This window comes from Lissotriton vulgaris, chromosome 1_1 (assembly GCF_964263255.1).
Source record: "Lissotriton vulgaris chromosome 1_1, aLisVul1.2, whole genome shotgun sequence".
In the NCBI taxonomy this organism is placed as follows: domain Eukaryota; kingdom Metazoa; phylum Chordata; class Amphibia; order Caudata; family Salamandridae; genus Lissotriton; species Lissotriton vulgaris.
In genome coordinates this window covers 872,467,465-872,495,457 of record NC_141685.1, presented here as the reverse complement: position 1 = coordinate 872,495,457, position 27,993 = coordinate 872,467,465, and positions in this window count along the sequence as shown.

Sequence of the window (27,993 nt, the reverse complement as noted above, 5' to 3'; positions counted from 1 at the left end):
TCAGGGATAAGTGGGATCACTTGAATACAATCAGGATTACCCCCAACAGACCAGATCGGGTACATTCCGGCTAATAGGCGCCATCTCAGTTGGAAGGTGCATTATGTAAAAGGAGGTCAGGACATTATTCTGTGTGTTTCGGTATGGCAGGACATGTATTTCGTTCAACAGCGTCCCCATTCCCAAAATGTGCCTCCTGCTCCATTCCCAAGAGAAGCGCTCTCATCCCTGGGGATTGCAGTGACTGCATACTCAGAACCACATTTGCGGTCGCTGGGTAAAGCCCGGAGCGAGCAGCTGGTCAAGCAATATTCAATACCTTATACTCATGGTAACAAACGGTAAACAAGAACCCGTCAAAATAAGAACTGAAAACCAAATGAAATCAAAGCAGTTGGGAAGCAACACTAGTATGGGTAGGGTTAGGTGCGTGTGTTTCACCTTCAGCAATGTAAGTCGTCTGATGTGGCGTGCAATCGTGTCAGTGGGTGAGGGGGGGGGTCCAATAAAGCACTTGACCGAGAGGAGACAGGGGAGAGGGGTGTGTAGGCTAGGGGGGAGGGGAGGGAGGAGGGAAGGGGGCAGGGGGGGCCCACGGAGGGGGAGCTAAAGGGGGCAGACAGAACTTTCCCTCCAGTGCCCCGAAAGGTCGCGACCCTCGGGGCCCCGCAGGCACACCCATTAGGTGTATACTATCAGAATCTACCCTCCCACGGGGCGTGAGCACAGGTGTGCCGCAATGGGGAGCTGCCAGTACTGGCGTCACTGCCGGGGCAGCCGTCTAGGGGGGGGGGGCGTGCCTAAGTAATGCCTCCCTGTATACACGCCTGGTCGAAAGCGGCCAAAGTGTCGTCCCAGGCCTGTGCTATGGGATACATGCGGAGCCCTGCAGTCTCCTCCCTGTGCAAAATCACTCTCTCCGCTCTCGCCCAGTTATCAAAGGAGCTGCGCCAGTGGATTGCCTGGGGGGGGCTCGCCGTTGTTCCAGCACTTCGTGATAAGTCTTTTCGCTGTTATCAGTCCAAGGTCCCAAAATCTGGCCAGGACCTTCGTCTACTTCGTCCTCTTATAAAGGCCCAGCAGACAAGCTTCCCACATATGTGGCAAACCTCCCCGCCCCCACCGCCAGGGAAGTCGATACCGCCTTCCAGTAGTTGTGTAGTGATGGGCAAGACCAGAGCATATGTAAGAAACCAGCATCCACTAGGCTACACCTGGGGCATGCCGTTGTGGCGAGTCCAAAGTAGCGGTCTTTCTTATCTGGAGATAGGTATGCTCGGTGTATGATGTAATATTGAATGATTTTGAAGCCGGAATTGCGCGGTATGTTGAGTGCTCCGGCCAGCACCATCGCCCATTTCTTATCGGTCCAATCTCGTCCCCAGACAGTCCATTTATCGCGTAAGCGCTGTGAGGAAAATTGTGTGTGCATGTGTAAGGCCTGTGCGAGCCAATGCACCACGTGTGATCCATTCCTCATCACATGCAGGTATTGTATCAGTAAATAGGTCGGTAGTTCTTCCGCAAGTTCACCCCAGGCTCGTGTTAGCGTGCGCAGGAGCACCGCATGCATCAGGAATTGTCCCACAGGTAGCCCCGTGTCTGTAACCAGTGCCTCGAATGGAAGTAAGGCGCCCTCCGCAAACAAGTCCCCCAGCGCATCCAACTCAGCCCGTGTCCAACTGCTCAATGCCGTTTCCATGAGAACGCAATCCTCCCAAGGCGTCCCTAGCAATGTCAGATTCGGAGCATATGGTGTGGTGGAGCTCGTGAGTTTCAGACTTCTAACGTAGCACTTCCTCGCCACCACCAGGTGCAGCTGCTCGGGGCAGCGGGCTTTGGCTAAAGGGTGAAAAAGTGCGTGTACTTGTGCAGTTGTCATGACCGTAGTGTCTGTGGCAGTGTCTCCCAGGTTCTTCCCGCTCAACTAGTAGGTCATCCACTGCAGCTGCGCAGCTAGGTAGTAGAGCTCCTGGTTAGGGACAGCTAGTCCTCCATTTTCCGCCGACGCATACAGCGTCTTCAACCCCACCCTGGGCCTCCCTGTATTCCATATCAGCTTTCTGATCAGGGTCTCCAACTCACGAAATATTTGGGCAGGGACATAGACTGGCAGGTTGGCATAGAAATACAGTAGTTTAGGCAACGCTATCATTTTCGCCAAAGTAATGCGACTCAGGACATTTAGTGGGAGAGAGTTCCAGAAAGTTACCTGCGCCGTGAGCAATGAGATTGCCCTTATTAAATTGTATTAAATTATTTAATCCGTCCGCGGTGTACGATATATGTATACCCCCAGATAGCGAAAAGTGATGGGGTACCAGACCAGTCATTCGCTCAGAACCGTAATGGCACACTCCGGCGTGGCAGCATCAAAGGAATACGCCCCAGACTTTGCCCAATTAACATGAAGTCCCGACATCTCTCCAAAGGCACGGAATACTTCAGTGAGTACCGGCGGGAAGCGTGTCAAGTCTCTGATATAGAGTAGTAAGTCGTCAGCATACAATGACACCTCATGAATCCCCTCAGCCAGGGGCTCCATCATTAGAGCGAAAAAGCAGGGGGGAGAGGGGGCATCCCTGCCTGGTACCTCTGCACACCCGAATCGAGTCAGAGAGCAGCCTGCCCGTGCGGACGCGTACTATGGGTCGCTGGTACACAAGTTCCACCATCAGGAGAAAGTCGTCACCCAAACCAAATTTCCGCAGCACCGAAACGAGGTAGGGCCATTCCACTGAATCGAATGCCTTCTCAAGATCGAGTATCAGGCACCCTGAATAAGGTCATCGGGGTGTGGCTAGACTCTGTATCCTAAACAGACGTCTGATATTATACGACATGCTGCGAGTCGGTACAAAGCCGTTTTGGTCAGTGTGCACAAGAGCAGGCGTCAGGGGCGCCAGCCGCTGGGCCAACGTGGATGCCAGGACCTTATAATCAGTAATGAGTAGGGCCAGTGGCCTATACAAGCCCATGCGGAGCTCATCTCTGCCCGGCTTCAGGAGAGATATTAGGTTCGCCTCGTTCAGTGTTGGCGGGAGAGCAGAGTCAGTGATTGCTGCCTCAAACACACGCAGAAGTTCAGGAATGAGGATAATAGAGTAGGCTTTGTAAAACTCCGCAGGTAGTCCGTCAGGCCCTGGGGATTTACCGTTGGAGAGGGAGGAAATGGCCGCTCGGAGATCCTCTGACGTAAGTGGAGCACCCAGGTCCGCACGCTGCGTGTCGTTGATCTCCGGCAGGGGTAGGGCAAACAGATATGCCGAGATGTCGGCGGTTTCCGACCGCTAACGAGAACGATAAAGGCCCTCATAGTGTGCCGTGAAGGCTTCTTGGATAGCTCTCTGAGTGTAAACAGTGGTGCCTTGAGCTGTGCGAAGGGATGCCACCGGGGTGGTCTGGGTGTCTCACCTGATCAGCCACAATAGCAATTTACCAGGCTTGTCCCCAAGGTGATGAGTGCGCGCTGAGTGGGCAGCATCATTTAAACTTTTCAGCCTGTCGAGTAACTGTGCGTGTTGGTCCCTGGCCGCCATCAAGGCCCCGCCTCCACCCTCCATCGCCTCCTGCTCCCTAGCTAGCAGATCAGATTCAACCCGCGTCAGCTCTCCCTCTATCTGTCTCCGCATTCCCGCCTGTGTGCCCAAACAGTGGCCTCTCGTGACCACTTTAAATGCATCCCATTCTAATTGCGGGGTGGAGGCAGTGTGGCTGTTTTCTTCAAAATATTGCAAGAGGCGGGTCTAGAGTGCTTCACTCAACGGGGCATCCAGCAGCACGTCTGGTTGGAGTCACTAAGTGGGCACCGGCGGGCGTTGATGCTCCCATGCCAGGTCTAGAGTGTGGGGGTTATGGTCAGAGTGAGTTCGGCCCAGGTAACAAATGTCCGTAACATGTGGGAGCAGGTCGCTTGTCAGCATGTACCTGTCTAACCGGACATGCAGTGTATGAGCACCTGAGTAGTATGAGTATACCTTTGCTTGTGGGTTAAGACCTCGCCAGGCGTCATGAAGATCCCATTGCGTCGCCCAGTCCGTGAGTGCCCTCATGGCCCCATTCACCAGTGCGCTGGCCAGGGGGGGAATGGACCGGTCCAAGGTGGTGTCCAAAACACAGTTATAATCACCCCTGAGCAAAAATGGAAGACCATGCTATGGTGCTAGCACTGAGGACAACCGTGTGAGGAAGTGGCCCTGCTCAGTATTAGGGGCATAGTGGAAGCAAGAACCATGAGCTGTCCATCCAGTTTACCATGAATCACTACATATCTGCCCTCCGTGTCAACCTTACAGTGAGAGAGAGCAAAGGGGACCCCGGGGTGCACCCATATTAGCGCCCCTCGCCCATAAGCTGAAAACCCCGTAGCATACAGTTGACCCCTCCATCTGCGGTGTAATGCAAGCGACTCAGGGCCAGTCAGATGGGTCTCCTGTAGCAGCGCTATGTATATATGGTGCCTTTTGAGATATGAATAGATCTGGTAACGGCGTATTGGCGTGTGCATACCATGTGCAGAATTTAATCACAGCCACATTGCATCCGGTCCACCATTCCTCCCCCCGTCCGCCCACCACCAGCAACCAACACCACCATCCGACAGACTAAGCACGCAGCCACAGCAGCAAAGCAACTTCGCACACATCAGTAATACGTGAGGGAAAAAAGGGGGGAGAAAAGGGAGTCAACCGACCCCGAAAACAGAGAAAACAACAATACAATACCAAAAGGGTGACAGCAGAACATGTTATCGTCCAAACGCTCTAATGAGCTGATGAAACCGTGAGTTCAGGGGGGGGTCGCTGAGCGCTTGGCTCTGTCTCTACAGACGCATTAGGTGATCAGGGTAGGGGGTGCCCCCCCCCCCCAGGCATCACACGGCATTCAGCCCAGTTCCAACGGGTGCTCCTGTAGTGCAGAGTCTTGGGCCCTTCCAGGCCCAGCATCACGTTGCCTGTCGGCCCCCAGGGCGGCCCCCTACGTGTCACTCACCTCCAAGGGTCAGATCGCCCCCACAGCGCCGCTCCATGTCCAGAGGGTCAGAACTGCGCTCGCTTCATGTCCAAAGTGGCGGTGCCATACTCACAGTGTCATGACAGCAAAATCCGAGCACCCCCCTGGGGTAGGGCGATCTCACCGGCGCCCCAGTGATGTATCATAGAGGCAAAGAATCCCAAGTGGCGAGAAAAGTCAACGGAGCTAAACAAGAGGAGCCAATCGTCCCGGACTGTCCTCGGTGAATGAAGTCAGCAGTTTGCGGGGTGACATCTGGCAAATCCGTTGATACTTGCGAGTCCGGCAGTCCATAAATACGGTCGTCGTCACTTGGAATGTCGCGGGGGCTGGCCTACGGAGTCGGGTCCACTTCCAAAGAGCTGCTGATTTCGGCCACCATCCGGGGCGCATCCTGGTGCTCGCTATGCATGAGCTCGGCCGGGGGACCCCGATCTGTCCCTGCACGCGTCCGCTAAGCCGGCGAGGGTCTCGGCCTACGACGGCGCCGGGGCCCCCAGCTGCGCCGCATGGTCGATGTCGATGGTGACGCACTGGGCTCCGTGTCGATACCCGAGTCCAGCCAGTCCTCAACCGCCTCTGGAGTGTTGAAGAAGTGAGTCTTGTCCTGAGCCACCACACGCAGTCGGGCCGGAAAAAGAAGAAAGTATTTCAGGGTGAGGCTGCAGAGTCGCTGTTTCACCGCCTGGAAAGAGTGCCGTTGGCGTTGAACCTGAATGGTGTAATCGGGGAATAACATGATCTTGGCATTCTCAACCCTGACGTCCGGCAGTTTCCTGGTCTCCCGCAGTATGGCACCGCGGCCCCGGTAGTTCAAAATGCGAATAAGCATGGGACGTGGATTGGAGCCTTCAGGAGGGGGTCGCGCCGGCACCCGGTGTGCCCGTTCCACCACAAAATGCTGAGAAAGGATGCCCTCAGGAAGCAGGCCCGTGAGCCATCGTTCCATGTGCACCTCCGGCTCCCCACCCTCCCACCGCTCTGGCAGTCCTATAATACGGATGTTATTCCTCCTCGCTTTTCCTTCCGCATTCTCCGCGCGTCCTCTAGGAATTCTACTCGGTTGAGGAGATCTTGGACATGTCTGTCTGTCTGCGCGACCTTTGGCGTGACGTCAGCCATAGTCAGTTTCCTATCGTCAGCCCTCAGGTGTGTGAGGTCAATGGCGACGCTATCGATTTTCGTTTCCAAAGATGTGCGGGTCAGCTGCAAGGATTCCTCCAGCCGCTCCATCACTGCAAGCATCGTGTCAAGTTTAGAGGCGGTCTGGTCCAGGTCAGCCGTTTTTGCCATCTTCCCCTTCACCTGAGTGCCGCTAGCACCAGATCTCGTCTTGGGTCCCCCAGACATGGGCAACGCAGCATGGTTCGGTGTGCAGGCGCGGCCCGGGGAACCCCCTCAATGCTCCGAAGAGGGCGCGGTCCGCCACGGGGTCAGAAGAGTCCGGTTCCGAGGGTGCGCAGGACAACAGCACTACCAAGCCGTATGAGTGATCCCGTCACACCCAAGGGCGAGTGGCCGCATCGTGGCAGGAGTAGAAAGGGGAGTGAGGTACCGCTCCCTCACGTAGCCAGGTAGCCGGTGCCCCCACGCTACGGAAGTCCAAAGTGGGAGTCGCGGTTTTCCGGCTGCCACCAGTAGATCCCCCCCGCCCAGCTGGCCGCCCGGATGACTCAGAGCACCCCAGCGTGCACCCCAGGTCCGATAGAGACGACTGTGCACCTCTTCAGTACCTCATGCAGTACTTTTGGCACCCTCCTGGGGGGTGGATGTCCCCAGTGGCAGAGCGGCCAGGTCCAGGGCCCCAACAAGGCCGGCGGTGCCGCCTACCACTCGCCTCAGTCTCTATGCAAGCATCAGCCTCGAGGCCGGAAGACAGGCGTCAAGTGTGTGGAAAAAGCGCTCTCACTCCAACAGGGGGGATCCTCTGTCAACGGGCGGAGGCGGAGGCAAATCCGTTCAAGGCCAGGGAGGCCGGCCCCACGTGTGTATGTCCGGCGCGAGGGCTCCCGGGCACAGCCGTCAGCAGGGGCCACCCCCCCGGGCGTCGCCCGCCCCGGTCGCACACCAGCTCGCACTCTAGCTAGAGGAGCCAGTCGGGAGGACAGTCCCTCCTGGCGCAGACCAGGCAGTCCATTGGCGGCTGGACTCCCCACAGGAATGTTCGACCGCATGGGGCCTCCCCACGTGGCACCAGCACTTGCAGGGGTAAGGTCCGTGGCGCCTATGCACAGCCGCCGGGTCTCGACTCGTGAGTCTCCCACGGCCAGGCTCCGTGATCCCGCGGCCTGACCCCGGTCTCGCGCCGACTCGCGCACCGGTCGGGGGGGCCAGCTGCGGGGGCTCTCCAGCCACACCACCCGGGGGGTCACCAGTAGTCTCTGTCCGCCTCTGCAAGCAGCAGGGGCCCGAGTCGTGTCACAAATTGGCTCCGTTGAGTGCTGGGGCGATGCTGGGGCTTCAGTCCACAGGCCTCATACAGCAATCTTCAACTGCAGGGCCCTGCAGGCCCATCTCGACCCCCGCTTCGCGCAGGCGCTTGCGCCGGCCAGGGGAGCCTGTTGAAGGGGCACCCAGTGCTCTTCGCCGTAGGAGCGGTTAGAAGCCTCCGTTCGGCGCCAAACTCGGCAGGGACAAAGACAATGACCCCACACAGCTCCGCTGACAGTTAGGGCTGAATCAATGCAATTGTCTAGGAGAATTGGCCTGTGGTTGGGGAGCTCAGCACGGAGCTCTACCCGGCCATGTCCGTCGCCATTGCGTGCTTAGCCACGCCCCGTAATTCACGGGAGGTCTTTGATGTCCCTGAGACCAACACAAGAGAACAGGGGTCAAGCCAACAAACCCTTGGAGCACACACTTCATTGTGCCATACAGCAGCTGGTAGTCAGCCCAGTCCAGCCACTGTTCCAGATGGGTGCACAGTCCGTTCCAATGGCAGTAATCTTCCTTTTATCCAGCAGATTCCTCTGGTAGTATGCAGCATGCAGTTCCATGATCTCCGCTCCCATGTTCTCACAAGTGTATCTCTGTCCTGCTGAAGTATGGCACCAATGGTTATATTGTAGTGTGCCTTTCAAGAGGGTGATGGTTCAGAGGGTTTCCCTTTGAACCACAGATGTCTCTCCTAAATTTCAGTCCTGCCTGCCATGGGCCCCATGGAATGCAGATCTTAATCTTTAGTGGGACCATGATCTGGCTCCCGTAGGCCAGGTATCAAAACCTCTTCCTCCAGTCTATCCAGCCAGGCACTCAAATGGCAGAGGTCTGTCGTTCCAGTTGCATGCTCAATGTTTATAGCTGTCTCTGGGGAATGCGCAGATGTGCTCCCCCATCTTCCAGTGTGCACTACAGTCAAACAAAAAACACACATGCGTATTCGTCACCACCTGGGATGGACCACACATGTGCCTGCCCTGCCTTTCACCTACCACTTGCTTCACTCCATTAGACTTACCCTAGGGGTGCTCTAGTGTTAGTGAAAGGCACCCTCAGCCTTGGCCAATGATTTAGAAAGGCCAACCTGAGCATAAGTGCAATCACGAACCCAGAAGCCGCCTGCAATGGCAGGCTTGACACATGTTTAAACACCATAGGAGCAAGTGCGCACACAAAGGCCTGCAATGGCACTCTGGAGAAGTGTTAAAAATGGCATACGTTCAAGTGTGCACACACAGGCCTGCAATGGCAGGCTTGAGACATGTTTAAAAACATCAGGTTAGCACCCCTTCCTAATATGTGTAGGAAGAGCAGGCATACTTTCTCACTGCATATACAGTGGTAAAGTGCCCACAGCCTTAAGGTCACCAATAAGAGAAGCAGCACAACCCATGTGTTACCCCATGGGAGGAGCCATCCTCCCAGGTAGGGAAAATCCACATGGGGATTCTTCACTACCTGGAGAGGGAACACCTATGTGTACCTGCCCTGCCTTTCTCCTACCACTTGCTCCACCCCTCAGGGCTTACCCTAGGGGTGCTCTAGTGGTAGTGGAAGGCCCACTCAGGGTTAGCTAATGATTAAAAATGCCAAACTGAGCATAGGCGCAACTGTGCACCCAGAGGCCTGCAGTGGCAGGCTTGACACGTTTGAAAGGTTATTCTGGTGGGTGGCACAATCAGTGTTACATCCAAGCAGCCAGTGAAGTACCTGCCCTGGGAATGTAGTGTACATTTTTACAGGGCACTCACAGGTACAATACCTAAATCAATCAAGTAAGCACCACTTTCTTATATATTGAGGAAGGGTGCGCGCACTTCCACATTGCATTACAGTGGGAAAGCGCCAAGAGTCATACGGCCACAGAAAGAGAATCAGCAAAAACCAGGAGGAGGAAAAGCATTTAATTTTAGGGCAATCCCCTAAGGGCCATGTCCAACAGCCTGTCATTTTAGGAGAGAACATTTCCCTTGCAAATGCGAAAATTTGAGAAGCAAATCTAAAAAAATCTCATTAAAGAAAGAAGTAGACGGCCAGATCCACATCTGAAAAAACAGTAAGAAAGAAACTAATGTCAGTGTGCACGGGTGTGGCTCCGTTCATCATTTCGAGAGTGGAATGGATTGGCCTCAGAACCACATTGGCGCCACCAACCTGCATGAAGCAGGCCTGCTTTAGAGTTTTCCAGATCCAGTCTGATGCCTGGGGAATATCACAAGAAGAGGAATCTGCAATCAAAAGTATCCATCAGAAACTTAGTTCTAATCATGGAAGCCACGTTATAACTTAAAAAAAATCAAAACAATATGTTCCATACCATTGCAACACAGCCACCAACTGCCATGTTTAATTTGTATTTGTTAGTTCAAACATAAGCCCAACATGCTTAGGTGGCTGAATGTTTTCTTTTTTCAACTTTTATTCTTTTCATTATTCTTGCATATTGTTTTGAGTTTGTGTGTGTTTTATTGTCTTCGTGTAAGTAGGTGAATGCAAGAATGGGTCAGTGGGTGGCTGAATGAATGCATGAGTGCAGGATTAACTTGACCGGATGCATGTATTATGACGTGAGTGCCTACATGCTTCAATGACTTATGAAGCACTTTCATCTTTAAGCGAGACATATTGACTATTCCATATAGTATTGTCTACATGCTTTCCTTTCACACACAATTATCAATTTCCCTCAAATATTGTTAAAAGAGAAGCCAGCAAAACAAAGCCAAAAATACCACAACTGCATTATGCGTGGGAATCAATGTTTCTGTTTCACATTTCCTGTGGCTGCGCTCCCAGGCACTTCCAATCGGCCCACTTCCTGAAAATACGCCCAGGTCCAGCCTGTCAGCTCACGCTCCTTGCCGGGGCACTGTGCTGACTCTACCAACTGTACAGCTCTATTGCTCTATCCTTGCTGACTTACTTTAGTTACCATCCACGTCGTAGAACATTAAAATCCAGCTACTGATTCTGTCCAACACATTCAGAAGTCTCTTTAGTGAAATGTACCACTATCTTTGCAAAGAATGTCATTATGTCAGATTGAGCTCTCTCCGCACACAAATGGGCATATTTACAAGGAGTTAACGCCACCAGAACGTCACTTTTTTTCAATGTTCTACTGGTGTTAAGCCTATCGCCTTATTTGCAACGAGGCATTGAGCCATTTAACATGGCTTAACGCCTCCTTGTAAATAATGCCTCATTAATGCAGCACTTAACATGAAAGAGGCATGTAATAGGAATTGCTTTTTGATGCTGCCCCATATTTAGAAGGTAGAAGGTAGAAGGCAGCATAAAAAATATCACCAGGGAATACCTGGTCATAAGCTGGCGATACGAGGAAAAATGTTTTATTTCTCCTCTTATTTTGCTCTTTCCATGTGCGCTGCATTCTGCAGCACACATAGAAACGACAAATCGCCTGTTTATTGCTTATGTGCTGGAAGATGCACATAAACAATAATCCCTGCAGTGCATGTGCCTTTGCAACATGGTGCATCACTTTTAATATAGGAAAGAGTGACGCACCAGCAGCGCATGGGGCTTTTTTGCCCCATGGTGTGGCCTTCAAAACCAGGGGTGCATCTACCAGTGGTACAGCTAGTGCAATGCGCCAGCGCACAGAGGTGTGAAGGAGGCAAACTACAGCAGCCCCTCAATCCCTAAAAGCACCTAAATAATCATGCTGGATTTCCACAGGGAAACGAGCATTAAAGAAGACTTTACATTTTGTTTTTATCCTATCACATGTTCTGTGCATTCAAAGACAAGAGGTCAATCTTCAGTCTAGTCTACTGACAAAAGTTGCTTATTCTTTTCATACAGAGACTGGTGTTTACATTTCTTTCTTTAAGGGCAAAGTTTGAGGATTTTGTAAAGTCAACTATGTGACAATCTTGCTGATGTGAAAGAAAAGGCTGTATGATGCAGTTTTCTTTTAACACAACAACATTTAAATGCCTATAAATAAACAGTACAAATATTTAAAAAGCAATAAACCTTTAGAAAAGCACAAATAAAGTGTTTTTTCTGCTTCTGAAGAGTAATGGAAACAAAAATTTTAATAGAATCAAAACAAATCAAGGCACTTTACTTGCTGATGCCCAAATGGTGATTCACAAATAACAAATATTCCCTGAAAACAAATTTCCACCCATTATCATTTGTGCCCAATATAGTTTTATCAACAAAATTATATTTCTGTGCAAATGTAGTGGTTATTTCAATAGAAATGTGTTCTCTGTTAATATAAGTGGCTACCACGCCGTGCTTTATTAATATGTTTGTGATTTTGTGCTCCTAAATGCAACACCAGCTACTTACTACAGCTTTACCACGCTCCTGCTAAATGGGCATGGCACATTTGTGATACTTGTTTTTTGTGTGATGCGTGCATTTTTCAGAATCCCTATGAATTCGCTGGTTACTATGACCAGAAGAGCTCTTACAGTACTCGGAGCTTGCAGTTAGATCTGTCTGATTCCCTCAGCTGCAGGAGTGAGACTCCAAGCAGCAGAATCTACTGAAGCACCGAAACGTCGACCAGTTCATCTATTTCCACAATTATCTATTTTTCTTGGAATAGTTTTCTTGGAATTGTTTTCTGTTGCTTCAGATTCATTTTCCCTTTTTAAAATACTCTGGAATAGATGTTTACAACCTTTGTACAATTTTGATTTTCCTCGGTCTTTGTATGTAGTTATATTACTTAGTACCCTTTCTAATTGCTTGTATTAAATAATCTGATTTGTTGAAATATGCACACCCATTTTTAAAGTGTTCATTTGAAGATTTATCATGATACAAATAATTCAATTTTAATTATGATTGTTCATTAGTCAGTCACCATTGGTGGACTTGACAATAGATGTATTCATGTGATTTGTGTTTATTTAATTTTTCTAAAATAAATCCCTTGTTGGCACTCTTACCTATCAATTGTAACATGTCCCAAGCCTCCAAGGGTTTATTGGGTTTCCCACGTTTTCTTTACTTCAATGTAATATGGCGCACTCTTCTTGTTATAGCCAAACACCCCTTTGGAAAGGTATGCCTGGTGCTTACAAGGACAAGCATTTACAATGCAATGGTCTCGGCATTATTAAAGGTAGAGCTATTGGCTAATGACTTTTTTCTGATTTTTTTTAAAAAACATAAATAAATGGTATTGTCATTTACAATGGCAATAGGTGAGCATTAGAGAGTAGTAGAGAGTAGAGGAGAGTATTTGCAGACACAGACAGACACACACATGCACACACACAGACAGGAGCCACGCACACACACAGGAGCCACGCACACACACAGGAGCCACGCACACACACAGGAGCCACGCACACACACAGGAGCCACGCACACACACAGAGCCACGCACACACACAGAGCCACGCACACACACAGAGCCACGCACACACACAGAGCCACGCACACAGACTGTTAAAAGGATGGTGATGCACTCAGAGACATAGTCCATATTTGGGTTAGGCAGAGAACCGTATTTAAGTGCCCCCCCCCACCCCGTGTCGCATCCCAAGGATTTCCTGGTACTTACGGAAGCATGTGATTTAATCTTGACATGGACTGTGTATATGCATGATTCTACTGCGCTTCGAGATGCCCTGAGGTACTTTGCAATCTAATAGCGGGCCACGCCTGTATTTGTTGTATGGCTGCCCATCCGAGCTAGCGGCCACGCGCATGAGTTTAAATCCCTACAAACGACCTGAAAGCAGTCATAATACCGCAGTGTGAAACAAATAAGCAGCAGACATCGCGCTAATTCATTACATTACCTAACGTTAAAACGTACCATTCTACAATCAATACGGCATGGTATCCCTGTTTATCAGCAAGCGTGTGCATTTTATGAGGGCGAAATGCAGCATGAAAAAAAGGCTGTATGGGCTCCTTGCAATAAAGGTGAACTGCTCGGCTTTCATAGTAAGAACACACACAACCCATCCATGCCAAATCACCACAGTAACCAGTTAAACTCTACAGTCACAGCTGTTCCCACACTCTCAAACATTCTGTGATTCTGAAAGTCGGCGCTCAGCGTGCACCACTATGATATACGATCTTGAACAGTTATAAGTGTATCACCTTAACATGATTAAACTCGAAGGTTTACACACTCAAAAATTCACACCATATCCATGTTTACCAGCGTTGGCATTCTCTGTTTTTAAAGAGGACCTGGTCAATACTGCTGGGGATTGAACCCTTGTCTGCTAGGAACATGCCATATCAAAGGCTGACGACAGTGCCTCTGAGCTATGGCTTCTGCTAAGGAGATCAGTTGGCATGTTAACACATTCTTTCAACTGCAATTCCGAAAGTCGGCGCGCACCAATATTCACTTAGGGAAATCACGGGTCCTGCAGCGCTCTAGCCCTGGTTTTTCATGTGCAAATCACTTTTTTCTGATATGGTGGCTACAATCGAACTAACAGACTGAAATAACAGTTCATTAACAGTGTGTAAACGCTGAAAAACAAAGGTCCAGGAATGGTGTTCTGCTTTTTTGGATACATTTGGAAACGTTACATAAAAAAAACTGATATTTAATAATAAAAATCAGCTAAATAAATGCAAGTTACCTGCTTGCAGGTCAGTCTCTGCTTCTTGCTTGGAGAACAAAGGCCCGCAACCAATCACAAAGCCTGTGGGCAGGAAGCGGAGAGCAGACACACCTGCAATCAGAGTGGTGTGAATGGCGCCCCCAGGTGAAGGGAAGGAACCATTTTGTAAAGCGCCTAGAGAATTATCTGTTTGGCGGTAGATTGGAAGTACTGTCGTAAACTTAGTGCTAGCCAGGAGTACATTTTCATCTCTTGACACATCAAGGGAATCTTCCTTTCTTTTGCTGAAAGGTATACAAGTAATTGGGGGAAAGGAAACATCTCCCGCTCCGCAGACAGAAACCACGTCATTCCTCGTTTTGACGGAACATGGCATCGCGTTCTCTCACTGCATACAGGTACTTAAAAAAATAAAACTCCACGAGTCAGGCTGGCGCACAGATTAGGATGTCGAATAGAACCGTACAACGTACCTCACCTGGGCTCAGACGGCACACGTCCTCATAGAGTCAGCTGTACATCTTCCCACCTCCGCAATGCCCTTCAGACGCTATGCCCACCCCTCAAACAAGGAAGCCCTGCCAGATTGCATGCACTCCCTAGCCTCAGCTGCGTTGCACCCCATCACTTCAGAAGCTGCCCTGGCCTCATCTCAAACGACCCCTGCACCATGACATCAGCCTGGTGCAAAGGATATTTACACGATCCCCCTTCTGTATTATACACATTATATAGGCTGCACACTCAGCTAAACTGGACTGCACTGTATTCTCAGACACATTAATTGCCCCAAACTCATGTGACGTTCTACTGTCGTTTGCACTGCACTATGTACATACAGGTTAACTGTATCCCATCTTGTGCATGTTGTTGTATCCTTCGGCTCTACTTGTCGTCCCCTTCCCTGCAGAAGGGGAAGGGGGTGCAGTTACCTCTTTTTTTTATTTATTGCGATTTTCTATAGCGCGAACATTAACCGAAGGTGTCAGGGCGCTTCACAAAAGAACCAGTTGCGATACATACGGACTTCGGATTAAATGCAAATGTACAAGTTGTAAAGTCACACAGGGAAGAGATACAAATAGAAAAAAATGCAAATGTACAAGTTGTAAAGTTATCTGGGATAGCTGCACCACTTGGCTTGCAACACCAGCCCCCTCGCTCACCTGGACGGGCGGTCGTCACGGGCCCCACTCTCGTAGTATTCCTGCTCGGCTGTCGTCTCGTCGTCCTCCACTGTCACATCAGCACCTGAGCCGGGGAGGGAGCGGAGGCTCCGGCTCTCGCTGGCACCTTCCCCTGGGAACGCATTGACAAGAGCCGCCGCCCAGCGCAGCAGCCAAAAGGTGAGCAGAGTCACCCGCAGCGCGGACCGGCAGCCCATGGGCACAAAGCATGGGAGCACCTACGAGCCCCCGAATCCAGCTGTCACCCACAGAGGCGCGCGCCCGCCGCCATCAGCGGCACCCGCACAGATGCCACACCATAGGCATGGACGACGGACTAGCCTGAGTCGAGCCTGGTGACGTGACGTCACTTCATACACCGGCGGGGAGGGGGCTACCTTGAAATGCGAGAACTGTTTAAAAATGGGGTTCAACGGAAGCATAGCAAACGCCGCTATAGGAATGCTACACAATAGTGGTATGGTAATGTTACAGCTGATATTAAGATTGTAGGAGAGCGCAAATGAAAAAAAAAATCATAATTCAAACGGAGGTATAACATAATTTGTTTTCCGCACTAGAAAAGTAAAAATAAAATAATTTTGAATCATGTTCTTTTCATGACCGACCTCCGGAGGGCTCGAAGCGAGCTTCAAAATGGGAAAATACACGGAGAGCGGGAGGGGGTGGGAAACAGACCGGGGGAGACGCAGAGACGCCCATCGAAACAGACAGGGGAAAGAAGGCACACACGGACATCGGGGCACGCAGGAAAACAGAAGCACACGACCCAAACCGACCTCCGGAGGGCTCGAAGCGAGCTTCAAAATGGGAAAATACACGGAGAGCGGGAGGGGGTGGGAAACAGACCGGGGGAGACGAAAACAGAAGCACACGACCCAAACCGACCTCCGGAGGGCTCGAAGCGAGCTTCAAAATGGCTGAAAAAAGTCCCGAGATTTTTTCGGATTTGGGGGCGTGGTTTTGTGGTTCTGAGTGACGGACAACGTCACTGTCTAAAGAACGCAAAAAATCACGCCCCCAAATCCGAAAAGGACGGGGCTACATTGGAGTGACTGATCTCTCCTCCAATGGCTGGCCTCCGTTTAGGAAGCCAGCCAATGAAGGAGAGATGGGGCACGGAGGCGGGACCTTCGGCGCTACTCATACTCATTAAATCTCCGGCCTAAGACTGCGCAAGCGCAGCCTTTTAGGCCTTCGACCTAAAAATGTGCTGCATTGTATAAAACGGCCCTTTGTGTTGATATTACACAATTCTTCCTTATAAAAAGTAGGCCAGTGTGGAAAATGTTATTGTGCTTGCAGAAAGGGCATAATTTGGTGACTCAGCATTAAAAGATAAATGTAGAGTAGCCACATTCCGCCAATTGCTGTGTGACGGTATTTATTCTCCTGCGATACTCCAGAAATGCGATATGGTGAGCGAGACTTGGCATCTCCTAGAGGGATTTTCAGGTGCTAGGAGAACTTCTGGTGAGATTTTTTAACGCGGGCGTTCGTGTTCAAAGGGCTGCTTCTCAAGTAGAGTTTCGCCCACCCTTACTTAAAACCAGAGGTAGGAATAGTTATCCTTCTGAGACCCGTGGAAAACTACCAGAATCTCAGTAAACACGTTGTTGCTGCTTCCCAGAGTGAGATACTGAGAGAGGGGCAACTAGAGTAACTTTTATGTACAGTACTGTAGTAGAAATAGACGAGACAACAAATTAACAGAGAGAGCTGAGCCAAGGGCCTGTCTTGGCTCTAGGAGCCCGGGCGAGAGCTGAACAATGGGAAGATTTGGCATGAAAATCACACAACAGATATCGTACAGAAATATAATGAAGTGCCTTTCAATTTAAACACTATGGGGCCGATTATGATCGCGGACGGACTTGCGTCCGTCCGCGATCATTGAGGAGATGGGGACGTCCGCATGGGCTGCGGAGTCCCCTCCTGTGCGATTAGGATGTGACCGCCACCCTGGCGGTCACATCCTCTATTTTTAACATTGCAGCGGGTGCAGCTTCAAGCTGCACCCGCGGCAATGTTAAAAATGCACGCATTGCATTTGCATGCAGAAAGAGGCAGGCACCGCGCGGTGCCTGCCGCTTTCTGCATGCAAATGCAGGGGGGTACCATAGGTACCCCCCATGTGCACCCCCCACCCCCCCTTCACCTAGGGGGCCCGCAACGGGCCCCCCAGGTGAAGATCCGTATGCTTTTCCACGGCGGAAAACCCGCTGCGGAAAAGCACTTTTAAAAGCCCATCCTGATATGGCGGACGGTGTCTGAGAGACACAGTCACCATATCAGAGCTTTTCCGCCGCGGTTGTAAGCCGACAGCGGCGGAAAAGCTGCGGACGGAAACTAGGACCCACCAGCCATCCTAATGTGGCGGTGGGTCCTTGGTCAGTCCGCTGCGGTTTTTCCGCATCCTCGGGGCCGGGGGTGGCTTCCGCCGGCCCCGAGGATGCGGAAAAACCGCAATCATAATCGGCCCCCAAATCTGTTTGGAAAGCGTTTCACCTCAGGGCATCAGATTATATCACTACATTGAGAAGCGTTTACTAAAAGTGATCGTTTTTAAAGATGAACTTAAAAACGTTCATGCCCCCAACCCCACTCTGATGACAAACCATTAGTGAACTAATAGGCAAGTTAATTGTCATGTGCGCTCTTTATCTGGGCTATATTCCTATTTTACAGCGAGCAACATTATTTTCCATTAAGTCAAACATAAAAGAGATTTTTGTACAGCACACATCCTGACGCATTTCAAGGTTTTCTCATTCGCAGTAATGCAAACAATATTAGGAACAATAAAATAAAATAATTGCCTAGAATCACACAATTGGATAAAGTGGCCAAGGTAGGATTGATCACAGGTTTTCTGGTTTCACCCTGTGTAATTCAGCCGCTAGATTGATATCTCTTTCTTGCTCCTGTTTGACATCAAAGTTTAATGGTTTGTCTTTCATTCTTGGTGCATGAGGTTAGAGTGTTGGGTAGCAACAGATGTCACAAGAAATCTCAGCACATTTTGGGTTTGAGGGCTCAAAAGGAACTCAAGCTGCACAAGAGCCTAGTATCTGGCTCAAACCTTCATTGGTTCAATCACCTCTATACTTTATTCTGGGTATTTTGTGCCTGTAATAGGCGGAGGATATCTTGTCCTGCACAGCTGATAACTAACTTGTACATCTGATGCATGTGAGGGAAACTTACACTGCTCTCACATGTTCTACATTGTGTGTGTGTGTGTGTGTGTGTGTGTGCGTCTAATCTTGCTGTGTCACAATCGTTCCATGTCTTTGAAGCTAGCTTGCACTGGTCCTGAGAACCACACTTGTTCCATGTCTTTTAAGGAAGCTTTTTCTGGCCCTGGCCCGCCAAATTTGTTAAATGTCTTTGAATGAAGCTTGCAATGGCCCTACAGTACCCCATTTGTTCTGTGTCTTTGGAGGAAGGTTGCACTGACTGACCCTGCAGTACTACAATTGTTCCATGTCTTTGAAGGAAACTTGCACTGGTCCTGCAGTACCACACTTATTCAGTGTCTTTCAGGGAAAATTGTGATGCTCTTGAACAGTGCTGTATGTCTTATGCATGTAAACCAAGTACCATCTTTGCTCCCGCACTCTGCGCTCCATTAATTCTGTGTATTTTTGGTCCGACCAAAAGACTCTCTCATCAGCTTCACATTTTTGAAAAAATAATACATAATCTTGCTTAGAGAAAATGGGCTTTGGGTATACCCACCTCAGTTAATTATCAGACAGATTGTCATTCACACACTGGTTCAGCTCTTCATATCAGCATACATACATCTGGGCACTCTTCAGGTAATGTTTGGCTCAGCCTAGCAGGCAACTGCTGGTCTTTAGGATATCAGGCAGTTTGAGTAACAGTATTTTGCCTACTTCATCTGTGCTACTCTGCATACAATGGAGTTCAATCTCCGGAGATATTTCCTTTAAGCTCAACCCCCAGCATCTCATGCAGATGCTGAGTAGTGCAAATTGAATAATTGGCGCATAACAGTCCATCGGTGCGCGAGCCTACCTGCTTGCCTGTCTGCCTTCCTGCTCGCCTGTCCACATCACGGGAGCCTGATCTGCCACCAGCCACGCCAGTAAGGGAATCAGAGCCTCCATCACCGCGCCTGCTGTCTCCTCCCCCCGCCGCAGCCCTCCAACACCGGGTCTGCCGCAGAGCGGGGGAGTTGAGACTCCAACTCCCAGAAGCCTCCGCGACACGAGCGGAAGTCGCGTCGAGGCTTGGCGCCCGGAGGAGCTGTTTAAGGGGCTGGCCTTGCTGGGGAGCGGGTGTTGGCGCATAACAGTCCATCGGTGCGCGAGCCTACCTGCTTGCCTGTCTGCCTTCCTGCTCGCCTGTCCACATCACGGGAGCCTGATCTGCCACCAGCCACGCCAGTAAGGGAATCAGAGCCTCCATCACCGCGCCTGCTGTCTCCTCCCCCTGCCGCAGCCCTCCAACACCGGGTCTGCCGCAGAGCGGGGGAGTTGAGACTCCAACTCCCAGAAGCCTCCGCGACACGAGCGGAATTCGCGTCGAGGCTTGGCGCCCGGAGGCGCTGTTTAAGGGGCTGGCCTTGCTGGGGAGCGGGTGTTGGCGCATAACAGTCCATCGGTGCGCGAGCCTACCTGCTTGCCCGTCTGCCTTCCTGCTCGCCTGTCCACATCACGGGAGCCTGATCTGCCACCAGCCACGCCAGTAAGGGAATCAGAGCCTCCATCACCGCGCCTGCTGTCTCCTCCCCCCGCCGCAGCCCTCCAACACCGGGTCTGCCGCAGAGCGGGGGAGTTGAGACTCCAACTCCCAGAAGCCTCCGCGACACGAGCGGAAGTCGCGTCGAGGCTGGGCGCCCGGAGGCGCTGTTTAAGGGGCTGGCCTTCCCGCATCGCGGGGCCGCGCGCGGGGCCGAGCCCGGGGCTAAGCCCGGGCAAAGGGCGGGCCCTCTGTGGCCCTCAGAGGCCTGAGGAGTCTGGGCTGGGCACTAGCCCCTGGCCAATTCTGTACTGCTCACCAAGGTATTATTTTCCTGTGATATAAAGCATATTGCAATGGCTCCCACTGAGTCTAAATCCACCACGAAGAGCATGGCAAAAAAAACGCCCATTAACACACGTTCTGTTGCAAGGAACACTGCTCAAACTAAAACACCGTTACCAACGCTAACTGCAATTGATCGTATGCTTCAGCAGACAATCGTGGTGGTAGCTAATGCCATCGAAAATACCGAGAGACGATTGTCTCTACCACCCAGCACTTGTCTAATTCAGCAGACAGCACAACCTGCCGACAGTATTGTACATAACATAAATGTGACTGCATTATCAAATGATTCTATTTTAATGAAATCTTACACAGGCCTTCCCGGGGCCGTGCCACCCTCCATGGATGACCCTCCTACACTTCCAAAAGTATTTCAAGATAGGGACAGCCGCCTGTCCCTAACCCCTAATCTGCAGATTAATGTAACACCATCTGAGGAACTGAGACCTAGCAATGCGAACAGTGCAATATTGATTTCCTGTGACAACGAAGATCCCATCCACACAACTGACCTACCCAATAATAGCAGTATCGATAGTATGACCAATCATGGCACTGCCCATCGCAGATCTAGACGCACGCATAACAGAAAACTACCAGCCCTTAGTAGGGGGTGTGCGAAACAAAGGGGTAGAAGAAAGAAGGCAAATACACCATCACCACCTTCAGAACAGATCAACGGAAGTGAACCACCACTGTCAATTTCGGGAACTGCAGTCAATATGGAGTTTATAACGGGCCACATTATGGATGCTATGAAGCTCCTCATTGCTCCCTTAAATGATAAACTTGAGCAAATATGTAAAAAGGTGGAAAACCTGGAAAAATTGGGCTTAGCCAAATTAGACATCCTCGAACATCTGGGTCCACAAATTACTCAAACTACCTTGAATGTACCGACTGGGAATAAGGCTAAACGACTGTCCATAATACATCTAAACCACAGGTTCCACCCGCCAGAAATGTGAACCCCACAGTAGCCCCCGGTAAACCTGCTAACTTACATACCAACATACCAGGCAACACCACCAATGGCCCTTCAACATCCTCTTCCCTCGGAGCAAGAGGGGAGGTGCCCATGGGTCACTCTTCAGTAAGCGGGAATCCACCAGCGCGCAGTTATCACAATAATATTATTCCTGCTGTGATCAATCTCCCACCAGAAAGTAGGCCATACGTGGCTATCCTTGCCAATGTCCCAAAACTTAAACCCTCCCAATTTGAAAATAGTGAAACACTTAAAAATAAAATTTTACACTGGCTTGTCCATAATTGTGGATTCCCCTTAAGTGGGGCAGGCCAGATCATTTCAACTCAAAGGGTAGGGTGGGTGGGCCCCAGCAAAAAGGACATTAATGGGGACTGTGTAATCATAAACTACAAAACCACTGAATGGGCAAGATATTCTATCCTGAACGCGCCCATCCCTTCAGACAATGATTACAATACCACCCTGATCCCATTGGACTACTTCTATAGAAATCTGGTGGGGTTCAAGATTCCGGTGCAGAATTTTAAACACCCTAGAGCAATTAACACGCCTTACCCACTAGTACAGCAGGCACCAGTACAATCGGTAGGGTACCCCCTGACCTTCCACAACCCTAGTAATCAGCATGTCCCACATCCTCCTATGAATCTGTATAGAATGCCAAACCCCAATTACCTTAACTACCATAATGCTACTGGGTTCGGAACTAACATTTATGATCAATTTGCAGTTCCAACATCAAACAGATTCCAGATATTTAATTCCCTAGATGAAAACGATTGACTCGAGAATACCCCTGTTGAAGAACTTCCTGCAAGTGAGGCTCCCAGGTTAATGGCCAATAATTCAGCAGGGGAACCTCCAACAGACATCCTCGTAATAAGCCTAAATGATCTAACTGCGACAGACAACATCACAGGTACTGTTGAAAATCATCTGGGAAACCCAATAATATCGTCAGCCACAACTACTACTGATCCACCTCAAGTAGCCTTGGAAGAGACTTTGAGGGCTATTACGTGGAACATAGCCGGGTTAGCTTCCAAGGTAAACACCCCCATATGGGCCGACTTTATTAAACAGGGTTATGACATAATCTGCCTGAAAGAAAGATAGGGCTGAAGTACACGTCGAGGGATATACCTCTTTCAATGTGTTGGCCGTGGCCTCCCAGGCTGGTCGAGCCAAGGGTGGGCTAGTGACTCTGATATCTACCGCACTAACTGAGTTCTGTGTTAGTGATCAGGTAGTTTTAGGGGAACATGCTTCCGTTCTGCGTTTGGCCCACAGTGGACATAGAGACCTAATAATAGTGAATTTCTATAACAACATTGTAGGGCACAAACAGGGAATGTTCATTTCTGACATTGAGCAGGCCATCAATACAATGTTACTAAGTACTCCCAAACCAGCTGCTATACTGTGGGTAGGAGATTTTAACATCAAATCATGTACTTATGCACTCAAGGGGGCATGCGGCCATAGAGAGGAGTACTCGGGAAGGGAAACAAAATGTGTATACAATCACTTCCCTCATAACAATTTTGGCAGCACCCTGAATAACTTACTGGCCAAATACGACCTAGAACTCCTTGAATGCAATAAGAACGCAAACAACGCCAGATGTCCGACATTCCATGGAAGGAACAGCCAATCGTTCATTGATCATATCATGGTATCCTGTTCTGTAACCTATATCAATGTCTGGGTGATTGAACAAACGGTCAGTGACCACAACAGTGTAACCGTCGAACTGCTGGGTTGGGGGACCAAAAGGAACACCTATGGTCAACCAATCCAGGATATCGTTTTAGGAAGACCGAACGGGACAAGGGTGAAGTGGACAAAAGTTGATCCCGTTAAATTTGTTACTAATGTAATCACAAACTGCAGCGGAGAGGTGGAGTACTGCCTATCTCCGACACCACACCCACAAACTCTGCTATCTAAATTTTTAACCATAACAAAAACTATTGAGAAATCACTGACACGCAATAACCGGAAACCAAGAAAAGCCAAGACGGCATGGTTTGACGTCAATTGTGCTCAGTCATTAAAAAGGTTAAAAATTTCGCTTGATATCACACCAAGAGACTCTTGCAAGATCGGTGAAGAGCGTCATAACTATAAAATTGCACTGTCCACCCGGAAGAAAGTACTACAGGACGAGGCCTGGGCAAAATTAGATCAGGCTGCAGAAACCAAAGACCATAAACTTTTTTGGGACACTGTAAACAGTCCGTTCTTGAAGAACGACAATATCCCTGAACTAACCTCACATGTCAGTTGTCAGGCCTGGATTGTACACTTTACTGAGATTTTTAACTCTGATTTTTCTCATGATTTTATTTCTGTTTTAAATTCCAATGTCTTAACTGATATGCCAACCTGTTTTAAATGGGAGAAATTATTGTTTTCGGTATCCTTAAATGAGGTGATTGAGGCAATTGAGAAGAGTAAGGGGGGGAAAGCCCCGGGCCCAGATGGGGTCCCTGTGGATTTCTTCAAATCCGAGATCGCTTTATGGGCCCCTATTTTAACACGCTACTTTAATGCTGCTATCGAGGATGAGTTACCAACCTCATGGGGTCAATCCATCTTGGTGCCACTCTTCAAAAAGGGTTCAAGGGCTGAAGCACAAAACTATCGCCCAATTTCTCTCTTAGACTCTTCGCTAAAGATACTGAGTCGCGTGCTTCTGGTAAGACTAGAATCCTGGATTGAAGATAAAAATGTCCTGTCACCTATTCAGTATGGGTTCCGAAGAGGTATAGGAACCATGGAGCAGTGCGTGAACCTTGAACTTATTATCGGCAAGTACACAAGAGCCAAGGAGGGGAATTTGTTTATGTGCTTTGCCGATCTGAGTTCTGCATTCGATCTAGTGGAACACGCACTGCTCTGGCCAACACTACTCGCTATGGGCGCACCCCCAGAGATTATTCACCTACTGGCCAGAATGTATAGCAGCCTTTCAAGCAAAGTTAGATTCGGTTCAGACGGAGAATGCACCCCCTTTTTTAAAATCGGTAGAGGGATCCGACAAGGGTGTGTGCTAGCTCCCCTGTTATTCTCCCTTTTTATAAATCAGGTCGACCAATCCCTACAAGAATCCTTTGCTGATGCCCCCATTATTAATGGAAAACAAATACCCGTCCTCTTATATGCGGACGACGCGGTCCTGATTTCCAGGACCGCGAATGGGCTCCAAAAGCTAATTGAGAAATTTCACCTTTTCATTAAGGGCAGAAAGCTTAAAATCAACAAGGGTAAGACTATGACCATGACCTGTGGAAAGAAACTAAAGAAAAGCAAGTCATTCTTTTTAGATGGGGATAAACTTGAGTCTGTACAACATTTTTGCTATTTAGGCATTACCTTCTCAGGAGACGGGAGATGGGTAAATGAACAATCCTGTGTAGGCATGAAGATGACTAGAAACACAAATTGCATCTTCAGATTCGCTTCTAAATTGGGGGGTCGTAGAATAAGAGAGATGATTTCCATCTACAATTCAAGGTGCATGTCCTCTGCCCTATATGGAGCAGGGATATGGGGATACAATCCCCAGATCGCCCAATCCATCCAGCAAGAGGAAAACAGGTACTTGAAACGCTTACTATGTGTCCCTGTTTCAGCGTCTAATGAGATCACTCACAGAGAACTAGGTTTAAATCATGCCACAGACCTGATTGCACTGCGCCCACTTTCCCTCTGGCGCTCCATATGGGCAAAAGAAGAAACTAAGTTCACCCAGGAAGTAATTTTAGACTGTATTAAACTGGATCAGCACTCGAAAATCCCCTGGTTAAAACACATTTTTTCCTGGTACAAGACCCTTTTTGATCAGGATATTTTTAAAGATATTTTAACAGAATCAGTTTTAACGAAGCGTGACCTTAAAACTACTTTCACGGATCACGCAAAAGGGACTAGAATGAAGAAGTATGCTATGCAAAGTACGTATAAACTGTATTTGGAGTATAATCTAAGCATAGGATTTTCATCCTATCTCACATTTGTTAATATTAACTCCCATCGCTTTGTTTTAGCACGCCTGAGGTTGGGTATAGTCCACCATTTGGTGGCTTTCCCTACTGTAAAAAAACCCGGGTTATGTCCGTGCCCATGTGACGGGAAATCTAAACAGAGTATCTGCCACTTTTTACTATTTTGTAATTTTTATACTGGTTTTAGAAAGTTTTACCTGAAGCAACTATTTTTGGAACAAAGTATGTGCAAAATAGGAGCTGCAATGCAACTGTTGTTTAACTTGTCCTCCCCGAATGTGTGTTACCGTGTAGCCATCTATATTCTTAAATGTATTGGGCATAGGAAATCAATTATTACATGAGCCCCCTCCTTTCCTTGATAAACACACCCAACGAACAATCGTGAGTTACTTAAACTGTGTGCATTTCTCCTATATGAATTTTATCCACTTTGTATTTTTACTTGTTGATTTTATGCTTGATAATAATTATCTTCCGGCTTTGCACTTTGCACTTTTCCTTGCACTAAGGTCTTTTTAAATTCTTTGTAAAACAAACAGCTGCTAAAATACCTAAGAGACCAAACAGACGTTGCACTTTACTTATAATTCTGCATATTTTGCACATACCAACTGCACTTTATGCCATCATAGGTCTTTGCTGATTTGCACTACTATACTTGGCGTGTTTTGCACTAAAACCTTAAACTGCTGCTAAATAATATACAGTGACCAAAATTTAATTTTTACATCAATGTGATATATCTTATGGACTCAACAAGACTGGCATGGATATTGATGTAATTTTAACAAGTTTCATTATTCAACTCACTCAATTATGTTTTTAAACTGTATTGATGTTGTTGCTATATGGTTGTACTTGTACAAACCGAATAAAGCATTTTGAAACTGAATAATGAGTGTTTCTACCATCTGCTCCGCCACTGCTACTAGACCACAACTTTCTTATGCAGAATACCAAGAGTCACTGATGCTAGATTCAAAACCATCCCACCATCTTGAAATGGTATTCTGCATCCTCAATACTCTGCATACATTAATATACTGTTCTAAGATGGCAGACCAGTGTGAAGCTTTACTTTCTAATTTTGTATTGAAGCATATGCCCTCCACATTTAGTTGCCAGTTTTTGTTTTTATTTATTTATTTTCGCATATAATTTTACAACAAAAATAACAACCATCTTTTCAGAAGGCAAGTGGGACATTTTTTGATGGCAAAACTCTTCCATGTGAAAATCCCCAAAGATCAGACTCATATAGTCAGCAATGCTAGTCCAAGTATGGCTAATTGGAGATTAGATAACCTAAGTGGACATTCAGGCTTCTGTTTAGCTTACTTTAACAGCTAAATTATATTAGTGGCCCGATGCACCAAAACTTTAACCTGTGCCTCCCATGCCACCATCTAAACTCTCTGCTCCTTCCTAGTGAGAGGTGTAACTGTGTGTAAGCAGTGTACTTGTGTGAGTCCAGGATAGCCACCACGATTATCGAACAAATTGTGAGGGATGTGCCTGTGAGACTGCAGGATTTTGTGAATGCAGGACGATAGTTGTGGCTGTATGAGCACAGAGTGAGGCATCTACCTGTGTGAGTGCAGCAAGCGGGATTTTCCTATGTGAGGGTAGCAGTGTGAATTTGAGGTCTCTGCATGCTGTGTCTTCGTATGCATGCATTTTATAAAAGCCAAACTGTTTGGCTCTATAAGTGCTTATTGGGAATACGGATTTCACTTGCAGAAATACTGTGAAAATGCAATAATGTGCATATGAGAATGGCAGTGAGGTTTGATGTGGCACGTGCAGACTCTGTCAAAGGAGGTTAAGGAGTGTCAGGGGCAGCTGACAGACTGAGATTTCACCCTAGTGAGGGGACACAGTTAATGTTCTTGTACTAGTGCCCATGGCATCCTAGCTACGCCAAGGCAGGAGTCAGAATACAGAGGAGGCCTCTTAATATGACCACAATACTCTAGACAAAGTCTCCTATACTGGACTCAATACTCAAACAGTACCAGTGAAAACAATACAACATACTCCAACCCAAGCCACCAGAAATGTTCAGACTGCTCCTGAATAGGACACAATATTCTACACAATGCTTCCTGAGATGATAGTACTCTAGATGAGGCCTCCTGAACTGGATACAATACCGCAGATTATGTCTACAGAATTGGACACAGATGAGCCCTCCAAGCTGGACACAATATTCCAGACATGGTCACGAATACACAACACAATACTTTAGATGTGACCTTCAGACCTTTACACAATGTCCTCTATGAAACCTCTTGAATGGACAGTGCACTCCAACCGAGGTCTCTTGTGCCGTATGCAATACTACAGAATACTTTTCAATACTGTACTATTCAGTACTGTACTATGTATATCAGATGTGAGCTCTTGGAACAGTAGTACTCAATACAGGATGCAGATGTGGTTTTCCGTTTGGGTTGGCATTTACTCATTGATTCACACACATTGAAAAACATAGTAGTTACCTCTTCACTCTGGGCTGAAGTGTCTGTAATAGGAGATGCTCAGTCTAGTGGACCTTGCCAACTAGAACAAAGACTGGTTGACTCAAGTTCCTTGTTATGTTATTTTAATTGGACTTTTTAAAGTACAGCAAATCACCTGTGACTTATCCAGGTGCTGAGAAGGGTGAGGGACTGAGGAAGGAGGGCGGAAGAGATCATGCCTTTTTT